The following is a 15,335-nucleotide window of genomic DNA, read 5'->3' on the forward strand; positions in this document are numbered from 1 at the left end:
ATCCAGGCCGGCAGCTAGAGAGAGCGGAGCGTTTGTGCCTCGAATTGCTGGGGGGGGGGGGGGGGGGCAGGGCAGGTTGGAAGACGAGCAAATGCCCAGATCTTCACAAGCTTCAGCTCGTTCATTGCAAATGATGTTCCCCTTGGGGCAGTGCTGGCAGGTCAGGCTTGTGAGGGACTGCAGAGAAGAGAGCTAAGCCGGGCTCTTCCCCCAGGTCTCACAGGCAGGCCTGCTTGTTTCCTACAGCTGAGCAGGCTGGTAACTGGATCTGCAGGGCCTGCTGGCAGAGGCTACTGGAAAGCGAGGGGTGCAGAATGCCCCCTACAGAGGGTCACTAGCCAGGGATGCGTCTGACAGGGAGACGTGTACAAACGGATTTCACCGAGGATCCCCCCTGCAGCCAAGGAAACGCTTAGATCACCCCCAGTGACAAAGCTGGGACCAGAGTGATTGCAGGGACCCCGTGGCAGTGGGAGGAGACATGCTACAGAAACGGCCACAGCAGTTCTTTGCCCCGTCCAGCCACTTCCCTCTGAGGGGCTCATAACACTTTACAATCACCAACGAATTCAGGCCGCAATGCCCCTTGTGAGGGTGGGGTCACTGTCCACATTTTACAGAAGAGGAAACCGAGGCACAGAAGGGCGTGACTTGCCCAGCATCATGGCAAAGCTAGAGAGACTCCCAGGACTCTGTTCTAACCACTGCCCCACTCTCCTTTCCCTTCAGGGCCTGACCAAACCACTGCCAGAGCAGTGGTCAAACGCTCCAGCCCAATACACATGCCTACCTCTTGCTGACGCCAACGGGAGCCAAGCCAGGATGAAAAAACCAGCCTGGGCCCCTTGGCATGAACGGGTACAGCTCCACTGACACGGGATGTGTTTGAAGGTGAGATCTCAGGAGGGAATAGGGAAGATACATTCAGGAACGCATCCCTCAGCCAGCCAGCCAAGTCTCTCAGCCAGCCAGCCACTTCCCCCAGAAAGACTATTTTTATCTTCGGCAGCACAAACACACCTGAGAACAGTGTGTGTGTGTGTGTGTGTGTGTGCGTGTGCGTGTGTGTGAGAGAGAGAGAGAGAGATGGGGTGGGAGGAAAGGGGAGAGAAAAAAATGCATGAATAAAAGTGTAAGTCAAGCAGGATGAAACAGACCTGGCCATTTATGTACTGTGTGTCAGAGAGTGGGGGGGCATGATTTCAAGTTAAAATTAGCCCTTCTAAAATAATAATGGCTGCACCTCCCGTCAACCCTGGATGTGGGAGCAAGCAGCGCAGCCTGGCCATATCACCTACACATCCAGCCATTCAATCTACTTGCTCACCCTTCCAAGGAGGACGGAGAAACCAAGGGTAAGCAAGTTGCAGTGGGGGAGGTTTAGGTTGGATATTAGGGAAAACTTTTTCACTAGAAGGGTGGTGAAACACTGGAAAGTGTTACCTAGGGAGGTGGTGGAATCTCCTTCCTTAGATATTTTTAAGGTCAGGCTTGACAAAGCCCTGGCTGGGATGATTTAGTTGGGGATTGGTCCTGCTTTGAGCAGGGGGTTGGACTAGATGACCTCCTGAGGTCCCTTCCAACCCTGATATTCTATGATTCTATGTAATTCACTCACCTAAAGGGCAGGGGAGGAATTGTTACTTGCCCTAGGCCAGTGGGATTTTGCAGAGCAGGGCCAGTGCATGTGTGGATCAGGCACTTACAAAGCAGACAGCTGGGATAATGCATCTTCTGAGAGATTGTGTGTGCGTGAGTGTGAGTGTGAGAGAGAAGGCAGGATTTAAATGCAAACTGGGGAGTCAAAAATAGATAGTGCTGACTCTGCATTCTCTGTGTGCGAGCCACAGTCACATCCGTACACATTGTACGTATCCCTGCTCTCCCCAGGTAGATCACGTTCACACACACCGACTCGAAAAGGCTATTAAAAATGTAAATCTGCAGAAGAGAAGAATGAGGGGGGATTTGACATCAGCCTTCAACTACCTGAAGGGGGGTTGCAAAGGGGATGGAGCTCGGCTGTTCTCAGTGGTGGCAGATGACAGAACAAGGAGCAATGGTCTCAAGTTGCAGTGGGGGAGGTCTAGGTAGGATATTAGGAAAACTATTTCACTAGGAGGTTGGTGAAGCTCTGGAATGGGTTACCTAGGGAGGTGGTGGAATCTCCATCCTTAGAGGTTTTTAAGGCCCAGCTTGAGAAAGCCTTGGCTAGGATGATTTAGCTGGGGATTGGTCCTGCTTTGAGCAGGGGGTTGGACTAGATGACCTCCTGAGGTTCCTTCCAACCAGGGGCGGCTCTACCAATTTTGCCGCCCCAAGCAGTCGCTGCCGAATTGCCCAAAAGCCGCGGCGGCCGGAAGAGCAGCGGGGCTGCCGCCGAATTGCCGCCCCATTTGAATGCCGCTCCAAGCACCTGCTTGGAAAGCTGATGCCTGGAGTCAGCCCTGCTTCCAACCCTGATATTCTATGATTCTAAGAGCTGGCGACAGCTCATTTCTGAATGAACGACGCAATGTACTTTTAACGAACACAAATTACCTCCTACGCCCATTCCCCCTCTCTGAACAACCCCATCCAAGTTCCTTTATGCGGGCTCAAATAATACAAGAAGGGATGAAAGGTGCTAAGTTTTAAATAAACAAATTAGCGTCCTTGAAGAAAACAATGTGACCCGCTTCTTTATGACAAGGTCATTCTCACCCAGCCAACACCATCTCCAGTCTCCTCACCAGTCCCTTTTCTCCTTTCGATATTCACTAAAGCCATGTCAAGGCAGTTATATTTACTGCGACGCAGCTGTACGCTTAGGGACTCGACAAGGGAGAAGGGGAAATCTAGATGTAATTAGATCTATCGGAACAAGGTCATAGGCTCTTCTCCTCCCTGGTAGAAACGATGGTTTTTAAAGCCATAATCTTAGCAGCTGTGTCAAGGCAGTTTATGAAGGATTGAAGCTGTTTAAACCCAGAGCTAGTTTTGATTTTAAGAGAATCTACAAGCAGACATTTCATCGTCAAAGTTGGAATCCCCCAAAATACCCTCCTACGCATATAAATGCATTGCTGCTATTTAAAATCTGTACCAAGATTTAAGCTGAGCATCTCAGCAAATAAACACTATCAGCAGTTTCCAGACAAGGTTATTTATTTTTGAACCCATTTCCTTTTGCCATTTCTTTGATCAGAGCTGTTGATCAATACAGTACTTACTCCTGGGTTTAAAAGAGTGGTTTAGTTAAACACACACTTATAAATCCCAAATGTGCCAAAGACGATTTGTTTGGTTGGATTGGAAAGGGTTGGGACTTGAGTTAACAAGTGATTTCTCTTCATTTGAAACCCCCGTTCTTTTAGAGACCTCCTCATAGACCAACAAAAACCATGGCGACGATAGATAATGAGAGTTTTTAAATCTACAGTCCCCAAGGTCATTTTCCAACACATACACCCGCTCCCAAATCCGGTACAGATTTCTTCCCCTGTTCAAGACGTGTGGGTTTCATCGATATAAATAACCATCCCTCCAATGAGATGCCCATCACCCAACCTACCAAAGATCTATCTGCATAGATGCCAAGCTGTAGGATAGCTGGAATAATCGGGGCAAGTGAGATGACCGGACGCTATTAACACTCATACACAAATAAAAAGACAGACAAAACCTAGAGGCAAGGTTTTTCAGGACAAAATGGCCACACCAAAGGGGGAGGGGGGAAAAAAACCCAAAAAACCTTTCTACATCAACAACTATGTATCCAATTATACTAATTAAAGCATCTTGTTTTTACAAAGACATTTGTTTTCCTCCTTACCTGGTCTATACTCCGCTCTGCCACAGCCCTCCTTTAAGTATCTGTCTCGCGTGATATTATGAAGGATGCTCTGGCAGGGATACAGGAAGGAAATAGCTCATGGGTACCAGAACGAGCATTAGCATCGCAGCCTTCTACACACACACTGAACATTGGGAGAGTCCATTGTAACAGCCCAGGGAAGGGTGGTGGCAGGACCGGCTGCTATAGAAAATGAAACAGAGAAGGAGGAGGGGTTGTCTTTTTTTTTTAATGAACCAGGAAAAAAAAAAAGAGAATGCCTCCCCCAGCCGGTTACCCATCCGTGTGGGAATCTTCTGCAAGATCAGGTTGCCTCCGTCAGGGACGAGATTTCAGTTTAACCTGCTTCACTGAAATGCACTGAAGGAGGTGAGACTGACTGATGGTATAGTATTAGTCAGTTTCAGCTGATAGCTGCCCCTGGACAGCTTTGCTGGGAGGAATGGCAGCAGCAGAAAGATACTTTGTGTTTGTGTTTGTTTTTGCTCGGAGATGCTCGCAGTCACCTATCGCAATTTTTCGCGCCCCCCCCACCCCGCCCATCACAACCGCAGAGACACAGCACGCTGCATTTAAATGTGATTTTTCAAACAGGAATCAATGGTTTTTTTGTGGGGGGGGGGGAGGGAAACCAAACAAACCCAAATCCTTGATGTTAGCCATTTGAATTACACATCTCAATACAGCAGAGTTAAACTATCTAGATTCTCTGGCCCCCGTTACTGGGGGTATTTGAGCGGCTCGGTCTTGGAGTTATTTTATCCTCACCACGCTCCCGTGAGGTAGGATGGGGAACTGAGGCACGGAAAGACTAATTGACTTGCCCAAGGTCACTCAGAGAGTCTGTAGTGGAGCAGGGAATTGAAGCCAAGTCTTGTAGATCCTAGGTTAGCATCCTAACTGCGGGATTATCCTTCCTCTGTGCATGAGCTGCACACAGCCACCGCCTAAGGCCTGGCCCACACTAAACATTTTAGACTGACAGAGCTCCATCGCTCTGCGGTGCAAAAAAGGCAACCTGAGCGCTGCAGCTGTGCCAGCCTAACCTCTGGGGTAGAGGTGGCCGAGTCAATGGAATAATCCTTCCGTTGACCTTGGTGCCACCGCTGGGGGAGGGGCAGTTCCTACAGAGCTGGAAAAAAACCCTTCAGCCGCTGCAGGATAGTTGACACGATGGGGATCACGGCACCGCATCTCTGCCGCTGGAGTTCCCGCTGCGGAGACAAACCTGAGTAATGCAGGGTGCACAGTGGGCTTGGAAGATCAACTGCGATCTGCAACAGTGCGACAACCTTCCAACTTCCAGGGCATTAGTAGGGCTTACCTTTCAATCAGCCACCAAAGTTTCTTCGTTATGGTGTTTCATTTCCCTTGGAAAGGAGGAAGTGGGTTGGGTTTGGGGTTTTTTGTTTTTTTTTTTGGTTGGTTGGTTTTTTAAGTGGGGGAAAGTTTACAGCAAAGAGTCCAGTGAATGCATCCGATGAAGTGAGCTGTAGCTCACGAAAGCTTATGCTCAAATAAATTGGTTAGTCTCTAAGGTGCCACTAGTACTCCTTTTCTTTTTGCGAATACAGACTAACACGGCTGCTCCTCTGAAACCTGAAATAATATTGTAACAAACCTGTGGTTACAGAGGACTTCACTGTTACTGCCATGATACCGTTCAGGACTTCACAGAAACAGCAAGGATAGAATTCAAATCCTCCTGTGCCAAATGTGTAGGGCCTTGCCACTTGAGCTAAAGGAGAATCACCATTAGTTGTATGCAGTATAGGGCCAATGACACACAGCTAAGCAGTTCCAATTATGTACAGGGGAGGGCAGTGGTGCAGGCAGTAGCCAGCTCCTTAAATTATCTTATTTGGATCCCAAGCCTCAGGTAACAAAGCATCAGAGGGAGATACACTTTCTTCCAACACTGAACAAGGAACTTTAATAAGTAAAACGGTATCATCCCTGAAGCTCCCCCGTATCTCCCGCTCCACTCCTGCCTAGAACCTTCCCCAGCCCTCTGTCCAGGCTGACTCCTTTGTACAGGTTTAAAAGAAACAATCTTTACTCAAAATCCAAGAGCCATGAACTCAGAGGATCTTTCTAAGCAGTCACACCTTGTTTAGGTAGATTTATAAAACAGTCATCAACTTTCCTTCAAATACATATATTGTTTGTATTATGTTAGCACCCAAAGCATGCCCCTCCCACCCACCTACTCCCCAAGATCGGGGTCTCATTGACATAGACAAGAGGGGAAGGGGACTTGCCCATGGTCACCCAGCTGATCAGTGCCAGCGCTGGGACTAGCACCCAGGTCTGCTGAGCCACTGGGCGGTGTCCTACTCAGTGGGTCACATGCCTTTCCCGCCAAGATAATCAAACAACAAGCAACAGTTAACAACGAACGCCCCGAGCCAATGGCAAACAAAGGACACTTCCGCCGGCCTCAGTACAAACCTTCGCCAACCAAACTCCAACCAAGCTCATCCAAAGGGCTGAGCACGGAGTGGGGCCTTTGAATAGCCATACGCATCGGGCCCAATTTTCCATTGCCCTGGCCTGACACAGTTATTCACCTCTGTGCAAAGTGCAACTGCATCAGAATGGGGATGTATCATATAGACTTCCCAAGGGGTGTTTGTTTATTTAAAGTCCTTATCTGTCCCCCATTACCGTGGTATCTGAGCACCTCGCAATCTTTGATGAATTTATCCTTGCCACCCCCCCTGTGAGTTACAGCTGTGCTGTTAGCCCCATTGTAAAGATGGGGGAAACTAAGGCACGGAGCGACTAAGTGACTTGCCCAAGGTCATACAGGGAGTCTGTGGCAGAGCAGAGAATTGAACCTAGCTCTCCTCAGTCCAGGCTAGCGCCCTAACCACTATGTCATCCTACCTCTCAAAAACCCAGGACAATGAAGAATCTGACCCTGTGACTTGGGCCATTCCAGAGCAGAGGACACCTTGCCACTACGACTCCAGGGCTGATGGCTTATGTGCTTTGGCCAGCTGAGACCCAACTCACAAAAACATCTCTATTCTGGACAGCACTAAAGCATGTGTGAGTCCCATTGAAGCCAGGGGGACTTAAGCATATGCTTAAAGTTTAGCACACACTTAAGTGCTTTCCTGAGTCAGGGCCCCTCCCCAGGGTACAAAGCCAGGAGAGACATTGCATCTGTTTCTGCTGCAAATGCCAGCTCAGCTAGTGCCCTCAGCAGAGAGGCCAAGGAGAATCAGCCACCCAGAGACCAGACTCCCCTCTGGTGCCTGCAGTTTGGGGCAGGGGAGGGGGGGGGGAAGGCACACATGGGGCAGTGCAAGAGGAAGCTTGCAGTTCAGCTAGGCATGAGCTGCAGGGAAAGGCGGGCCCATCAGTCCCCACAGAGGAGGAGTGTGACATCATCCAGGATCTATGCAGGCTGCGAAATCCACCTCTGAAAAAAAAAAAGGCCTTGGTTCTCATGCAGGGCTGAAGCCAGAGACTGACTTCCTGTTGAACTGAACGATCTTCCTGGGAGCCCAGGGAAATGGGGCAGGTGAAACTGACCAGCAAGGTCAGTTCACCGCAGCAGGTAACTATCCCAGCGCCTCTGCCCGGCCACTCACATCCACCCTGCTCAGACTGCAGCATCAAGGCCAGTTTGGAGGACTCCTGAACACATGGCTGCAGTCTCAGCAGGTCAGCTCTGCAGCGCCTGGCGAATGATTCACAGTTCAACAACTGCCTCTGCGGAGACTTGGCTGCCCGTCAGCGTGACAGCCGTGCAGGTGACATGGCCTCCGGTGAAGCATAATTGTGCAAGCAGGTGGGAAGAGATAGGGTAGACGGCTGGTGCAATGGCTTCCCCAGCCCTGGGTTCAAACCCCAGCTTTGACCACAAGTGAAATGGATTTGAGGAGTCTCAGCTTAAGGCCGCATCGAGACAGGAACCTTTTCTCTGGTATAACCTATGGTTTGAATTTAAACGGACATTGTTACACTGGCATTAACCCACTCGCCCACGTGGGCACACTTAATCCAGTACCAGAAGTTCAGTGGATGTCACCGGGGAAGGGCTGTATAGTCTGTCTATCGGTATAACTAGGTAACATAGATCAGCCCTTGTCCTTAGGAGAGATTCACCCACAGCACAGAAATGTCCATATAGATTAGCACTGTGCCTCAGTACCGAGACACCATTCGTTCTATACAGCTTGGGGCTTATTTTTGCAGAAGATGGTTGACTTTCATGAGCACTTTCTATAGGCTTCTGTCAGACCATTGATTCAGGGCATCAAGCAAGCCTGCCGGATCTGAGGCAGCGACTTGGCAGATAGCTTTGTTGACAGAAGAGCTTGATAACAGAATGGAAATCTGCAGCGAGATCTCGAACACGCTGATGACATGGTCTTGTTGGCTCACATTGGTGGGTCGCTACAGCCAATGGCCCACCTGGTCAGGCAAGAAACAGCATGCATCAGTCTGGTTATTAATCCAGGTAAAAGTAAGTCCCCGGCCTTTACCATGGGACAACCTCCAGCTCTAGAGTATAAGCAGCTCAGCATTAACCTGTCTGGATGGGACATGGAGCAGGTGACAACAGCTGTTAAGGAAAAGTTAGCACATGTGACTCCATTTTGGTTTGGGGCCCACCATTGTTTAAATGCCAGCACATCATACACCAGGAGGAGTGATCCTTAGATACTGAATCCCTGTGAAAATCCTCCTCCTTGTCTCCACCCTGCCTTGACTCCCAGTATCTGGTTTTTGTTAGTCTCTAACTCCCTGTCTCTTGGCCTTGATGTGAGACCTCCCATCCTGATAATAAAAGTTACTGATGCATGGCTTTAGGACCATGCTGTGTAATTAACATACTGGTATAGCACAAGGAATGCACCAAGCAGGGATAGGTGGTAGATAAGACAAGGGTTTGTTTATTGGCTAAGGTTTCCGGATGCACGAGGGCAACATGCTTTGCTAAAAAGTAGATAACCTTTGTATAATCTGTATTCAGGGTCCCCTCCTGGCTAGCAGGGGGGCACCACGCTCGAGCGTAATAAACTTAGTGTCTTTTGGGAACTCTGCAGTTGTGGACTTTATTTCTGTGCCTCAGCCTAGATTCGAACTGTGCGTGTCCTACCAGGTGTAATTCGCAGCAGTTGTGTGCGTGTCCTACCAGGTGTAATTCGCAGCAGTTGTGTGCGTGTCCTACAAGGTGTAATTCGTAGCACAGCCAAATACCTGGGCAATGTCATAGAGTGGGAGAGGATGCACAAAGGATGTGGATGTTCGTATAGCACCAGTTGCTGCCCCGTTCTGGGCTATTCATCAGCCTTTGTGGGGACGCCGTGACGTCAGGTTTGCTAGGAAGCTGTGGATCTACAGAACCGCAGTTATAGCCGCTCGATGGCACGGCACTGAAACGCGGGTGCTGAGCGAGGCTGAAGAACACCAGGTGGCTGTTTACGATTCTTGCCGTCTTCATCAGCCTCTCCTCAGTCAGTGGCTGGACAAGATCTGCAACAAGAACATCCAAAGCTGAACCCAGCAGCCGCCGCTGTAGTTCAGTTTCGGCAGCTTTCTCGGTATTAGGATGGGAGACCAAACGCGTTACAAAGCATGTGTGCCCAGGAATGCCGCTACGCAGCCGGAGATCACAGGGACACTAAAAGCTTTGGAGGCATGATGAGATCGCCAGCGATGGACATACATTGACCATCCAGTCAGACCACCTGAAGGACCTAGCTGGAGATCGATCCGGATGGCGTTTGATCTGCAAGAAGGCTACGTCCCTTTGCAATTTGTCCCGATGATGATGATACTTATATTAGAAAGTTTTCCAAATTACACCAAGCTAGTTATACAGGATAGTTATACTGGTGTAAGCTTGACGGAAACACTGTTTTCAGTTTAGCTTAAACCCCTCCCCAAATATAAACTAAACCGAAAAAAGCCACCCTTACCGGCCTGGCCCACACACAGATTTTGCACCGATGTAAATGTAGGGGTATAATTTTTAGCAATGCAGCCTCTAGTGTGGATGCAGTTACACGGATACAAAGGTGCCTTATACCAGTGTACCTTATTCCCCTTCCATATGGGGGTAACCTATACCAATGTAACTCCCTTTATACCAATACAACTGAATTCCACATTAAGGGATTTTACTGCTTCAGCTATACTGGTGTAGCTAAGCATTACAACTTCCATGCATGGACAAAGCTTTATAGCAGAATAAGAGTGTCCACACGGGGGTTACTCTGGTGTTACAATCACTTCATTTCTTGATGCCTTTTCCTGGTTATACAGGATCAAAGGTGCCCACAATTCTTTGCCACTCCTTCCAGTCCATGGCACAGGTTCACAGGCCATGGAGTTCCAGTCCTTTTCAGACTTCTACTGACAGATTCTTTCCATCGGATCCTTGGTCTTGCATGTCCTTTCTCGCTGTCCTCTTCCTCCCGTGTTTTCTTTGCTGGCTGTTCTCATCACACATCCAGTCTATCTCAAACCTGTGCTCTCCAGCCCCAAGTTCATCTTCCCCTGAATTTCTGCCATGGGGTCTGTTTACCTTCTGCTTGCCTGCCATTCTTGCTATCTGTATCTTTCTTTCTTCCAGCTCTGTAAGACCAGCCGCTCCCCAACCATGGAGCGGGCAGGGACAAACACATGTGGCACCCACAAACTCCCATTTTAGGGGATACTGAAAAAGCCTTCCTGTGCAGGCAAGACCTTAGACTGAAGAGGTAAGGCAGAGGGACCAGTATCTTTTCCCCTCCTCTTCCACCAGAGAGGTTCACAGCAACGTGAGGAAAAGGCCAAATTCCCAGGCTGCAGGAAACCACAGTACATAAGAACATAAGAATGGCCATACCGGGTCAGACCAAAGGTCCATCCAGCCCAGCATCCTGTCTACTGACAGTGGCCAATGCCAGGTGCCCCAGAGGGAGTGAACCTAACAGGTAATGATCAAGTGATCTCTCTCCTGCCATCCATCTCCATCCTCTGACAAACAGAGGCTAGGGACACCATTCCTTACCCATCCTGGCTAATAGCCCTTAATGGACTTAACCTCCATGAATTTATCCAGTTCTCTTTTAAACCCTGTTATAGTCCTAGCCTTCACAACCTCCTCAGGCAAGGAGTTCCACAGGTTGAATGTGCACTGAGTGAAGAAGAACTTCCTTTTATTTGTTTTAAACCTGCTGCCCATTAATTTCATTTGGTGGCCCCTAGTTCTTATATTATGGGAACAAGTAAATAACTTTTCCTTATTCACTTTCTCCAAACCACTCACGATTATATAGACCTCTATCATATCCCCCCTTAGTCTCCTCTTTTCCAAGCTGAAAAGTCCTAACCTCTTTAATCTGTCCTCATATGGGACCTGTTCCAAACCCCTAATCATTTTAGTTGCCCTTTTCTGAACCTTTTCTAATGCCAGTCTATCTTTTTTGCGATGAGGGGACCACATCTGTACAGAGTATTCAAGATGTGGGTGTACCATGGATTTATATAAGGGCAATAAGATATTCTCTGTCTTATTTTCTATCCCTTTTTTAATGATTCCTAACATCCCGTTTGCTTTTTTGACTTCCGCTGCACACTGCGTGGATGTCTTCAGAGAACTATCCACGATGACTCCAAGATCTTTCTCCTGATTAGTTGTAGCTAAATTAGCCCCCATCATATTGTATGTATAGTTGGGGTTATTTTTTCCAATGTGCATTGCTTTACATGTATCCACATTAAATTTCATTTGCCATTTTGTTGCCCAATCACTTAGTTTTCTGAGACCTTTCTGAAGTTCTTCACAGTCTGCTTTGGTCTTGACTATCTTGAGCAGTTTAGTATCATCTGCAAACTTTGCCACCTCGCTGTTTACCCCGTTCTCCAGATCATTTATGAATCAGCTGAATAGGATTGGTCCTAGGACTGACCCTTGGGGAACACCACTAGTTACCCCTCTCCATTCTGAAAATTTACCATTTATTCCAACCCTTTGTTCCCTGTCTTTTAACCAGTTCTCAATCCATGAAAGGATCTTCCCTCTTATCCCATGACAACTTAATTTACATAAGAGCCTTTGGTGAGGGACCTTGTCAAAGGCTTTCTGGAAATCTAAGTACACTATGTCCACTGGATCCCTCTTGTCCACATGGTTGTTGACCCCCTCAAAGAGCTCTAATAGATTAGTAAGACATGATCTCCCTTTACAGAAACCATGTTGACTTTTGCGCAACAATTTATGTTCTTCTATGTGTCTGACAATTTTATTCTTTACTACAGTTTCAACTAATTTGCCCAGTACTGACGGTCGACTTACTGGTCTGTAATTGCCAGGATCACCTCTAGAGCCCTTCTAGAACAATTTCACTTCCACCCAAGGGTCTCCAGACACTGTGTAAACATTCATAAAGCTTCCCAGCTGGTAGAGGAGTATTATCACCATCTTACAGATGGGGAAACAGAGGCAAGGGAGTCACAATTGAGGTGAGTCATCAGAGCTGCCTCATGGCCCAGGACTAGAAGAGCAGGGGGTGCTGCAGGTTGTATTTGAAGGGCATCAGCATGTGGAGGGGGGGGATGGGGGGAAGAACCCCAGGACTTGAATAGCAGGGGAGCTGTGGATTGGTACTGAGGCATCGGCAGAGAAGAACTGTGAGTCAGGATTAGGGTGAAATGGCAGCGCTGTGTAGGGGCCCAGGGATAGCGTGGGGGGGCGTCTATGGGTCATAATCAAGGAGCTACAGCAGAATCAGTCTGGGGGAAAGGTTAGAACTGTCAAGTCGTTTAGCCCTGAAGTGTAGGAACTTACATAAAAACAAACTTCTACAACGCCGAATGGGCGCAGAAACATTCAATTTAAACCTCATGAAATGAAAAACAGGGGAGCTGGTTTCTTCTTAATTAACTTTTCCTCCTGGGTGCCAGAAACACTCAACTATGCTAGCACTGGAGAAGCGGAAAGCGAACCTGACAAGGCCTAGCCCTCTCCTTAAAGCAGGATTAGGCACAAGGGTGGAATGTATGTGCGAAATAAAAAGAAATCACTCCGCACTGGTCTGTTAACGCAAACAGTAAAACTCCCATCAGACTCACTGAGAGCAGAGTCTGGCCAGCACTAAGTGATGCTGCAAATCCCACCTTAGGGATTAATCAATAACAGACTCCTAGAAAGGGAAGGTTGGAAGGAATCTCACCTCATTTATGCCCCCGTGCTGAGGCAGGACTCCATAGCTCTTTTCAGGCGTAGATATCAAAGCACTTTTACAAAAGAGGTTGGCTTCATTATCCCCGTTTTATGGATGGGGAAACTGAGGCACAGAGAGTAGATGTAACTTGCCCATTGTCACCCAGTAGGCCAGTGACAGAGCCAAGGATAGAACCCAGCTCTCCTGCACCCCAATCCTGTGCAGTAGCTACCAGGCCAAAGGAAAATACCCAAACAAAACCTGTGGAGTTCTCTGGTACCTTGGGCAAGTGCCTTCATGGAGAGAATATACCAGGTACTACAGAATCCCTTAATCTAGCGGGGAAAGGCAGAACAAGAAGCAATGGCTGGAAGCTGAAGCCAGACCAATGGAAGTTAGGAAAAAGGTGTCAATTTTTAACAGGGAAGGTGACTAATCAGTGGAACAAACCGCCAAGGGAAGTGGTGGATTTTCCATCTTTTGAGGTCTTCAGATCCAGACTGCATTCCTCTCTGGACGACGCTTTAGCCAGACACAGGTTATTAGGCTGAATAGAGGGGTAACCAGGGGAAATTGTCTGCCCTGTGTCAGGGCTGGCCTTAAAAATCTATCCCTGTATTACATCTATCAGTCAAGCCCCCAGATGAACGTTCACACTAGGCTCCACTGCCCTTTGCTGTTACGCCCCCATGCCTTTGTCCGTACATCTCTTCCTGCCAGCACCTCAGAGCAGGCACCTTTCCTGCCTCACACGTGTCACAGCGATTGATAGACAGAGTCTCTGCCCAGGTCAAGCACCGCGCAGAGCGTTAAACCAAATGGTGACAAGTCCGTTCGGTTCTCAGGGCTCTGAATCTGACCTCACTTACGCAGGGTGGGATAAAGGGACATCCCCACTACTGCCCATTGAATCGGGGGGAAGCTGGTTTAAGCGAGGGGAGAGCCAGACCATGGTGGGTAGGAAGAGGCTGATCATTTAGTTGGGGATTGGTCCTGCTTTGAGCAGGGGGTTGGACTAGATGACCTCCTGAGGTCCCTTCCAACCCTGATATTCTAGGATTCTACACCCCTATACTGCAGCCCTGAGTGGTTTCTGGTGGCTTCCCAACCCAGAGAACACTGAGCGCCATTAGTGTCTGTTCTGCCACGGGTATCTGAAATAGCAGCAGCGGGGAAGAGGCCGTGAGGAAAGGCCCACACCCAGGAAATGGATGTTGGTATAAAGAGATTCTCTCCCTTCAAGTCAGCTCCATTCCGTCCCTGACAGGTCGAGTTGTCCGATCCACAGATGGGAAGCCAGGAATGCTGGGTTCTGTTCCCTCCCGGTCGAGTGGTTTGATCCAGCGACGGGGAATTCAGGACGCCTGGGTCCTATTGCTAGCACTGTCAGAAACCCTCCTTCCCGCGCAGCCACCTCCTTACCTGCTCCCTGCGCCCCTACACACGGAGAGGCGGCCCACCCCCCAGTGGTGCCAGACAACAGAACAATCCGCTTTGCCACCAGTTACGCCGGTGAAACGGGCTCTAACGGGGGGGGGAAGGCACACTCTGACCAGAGCCAGCTAGTCACGCCTACAGCTTCCCCGCTCCTGAGCGCCACGTCAACAAATGGAGCGAAGACGCAGCAAGTCCGCACTCCCGCAGCCCACTTCTAAGATGCAGTTACGCAGCGGCGAAGGCTATTAAAGACGGAATCACTGCCCCAGCTCGTGCCATATGCCGTTTATTACCCATCCTGGGATTCCCCTAAGAAGCTTTTATCATCAGAAACTGCAGCAGCATTTTATTGCTCTTCTATCCGTTATTATTTGTGGCCGTGTAAATACCACGGTCTTGCTGGAGATTAAACAAGGATCTCAGGCCGTCCGTATAGATCTGTTGCCATTCAAGGATGTGGAGATGCTGGAATGGGACTCAGGAGGTGTATTAAAGGTTGTGTCACCTAGGAGCCTCAGTCAAGGATCAGGTGCCAATTATGCCGGGCGCTGTACATTTTTATGACTATTAGGAGTATTACAGGAGCACCTACAAGTCTGTCTTGGCTCAAGATCCCACGGCGCTAGGCGCTGTACAAAGAAATGGTCCCTGCCCCAATGAGCAAGCACTTTAAGGAGATCCAGGTTCAATTCCTGGCTCTGCCACAGACCTGCTATGTGGCCTGAGGAAAGTCACTTAGCCCAAGGTTTCAATAAGTGACTGGCCATTTGGGAGCGTCTATATCACCAGATGCTTTAAAGGAGCCCTGAGGTCCAGATGCTGGGTCCTCACCACTTCCTGAGCATCAGACCCTTTGAAGGCACCTCACACGGGGCACCCAGGATATCACTCTG

The 15,335-nt window shown here is 48.9% G+C and overlaps 1 protein-coding gene across 1 annotated transcript in view; it reads right to left on the reverse strand.

The window, feature by feature from the left end:
- SV2A (synaptic vesicle glycoprotein 2A) overlaps positions 1-4,031 on the reverse strand; it is a 50,862-nt gene extending 46,831 nt beyond the window's left edge. Inside the window, exon 1 of the mRNA XM_074938650.1 lies at positions 3,815-4,031. The gene's annotated coding sequence lies outside the window, so the exon portion shown is untranslated. The remainder of the gene's footprint in view (positions 1-3,814) is intronic.
- Positions 4,032-15,335: the final 11,304 nt, after the last annotated feature.

This window comes from Natator depressus, chromosome 24 (assembly GCF_965152275.1).
Source record: "Natator depressus isolate rNatDep1 chromosome 24, rNatDep2.hap1, whole genome shotgun sequence".
NCBI classification, from domain to species: Eukaryota; Metazoa; Chordata; order Testudines; family Cheloniidae; genus Natator; species Natator depressus.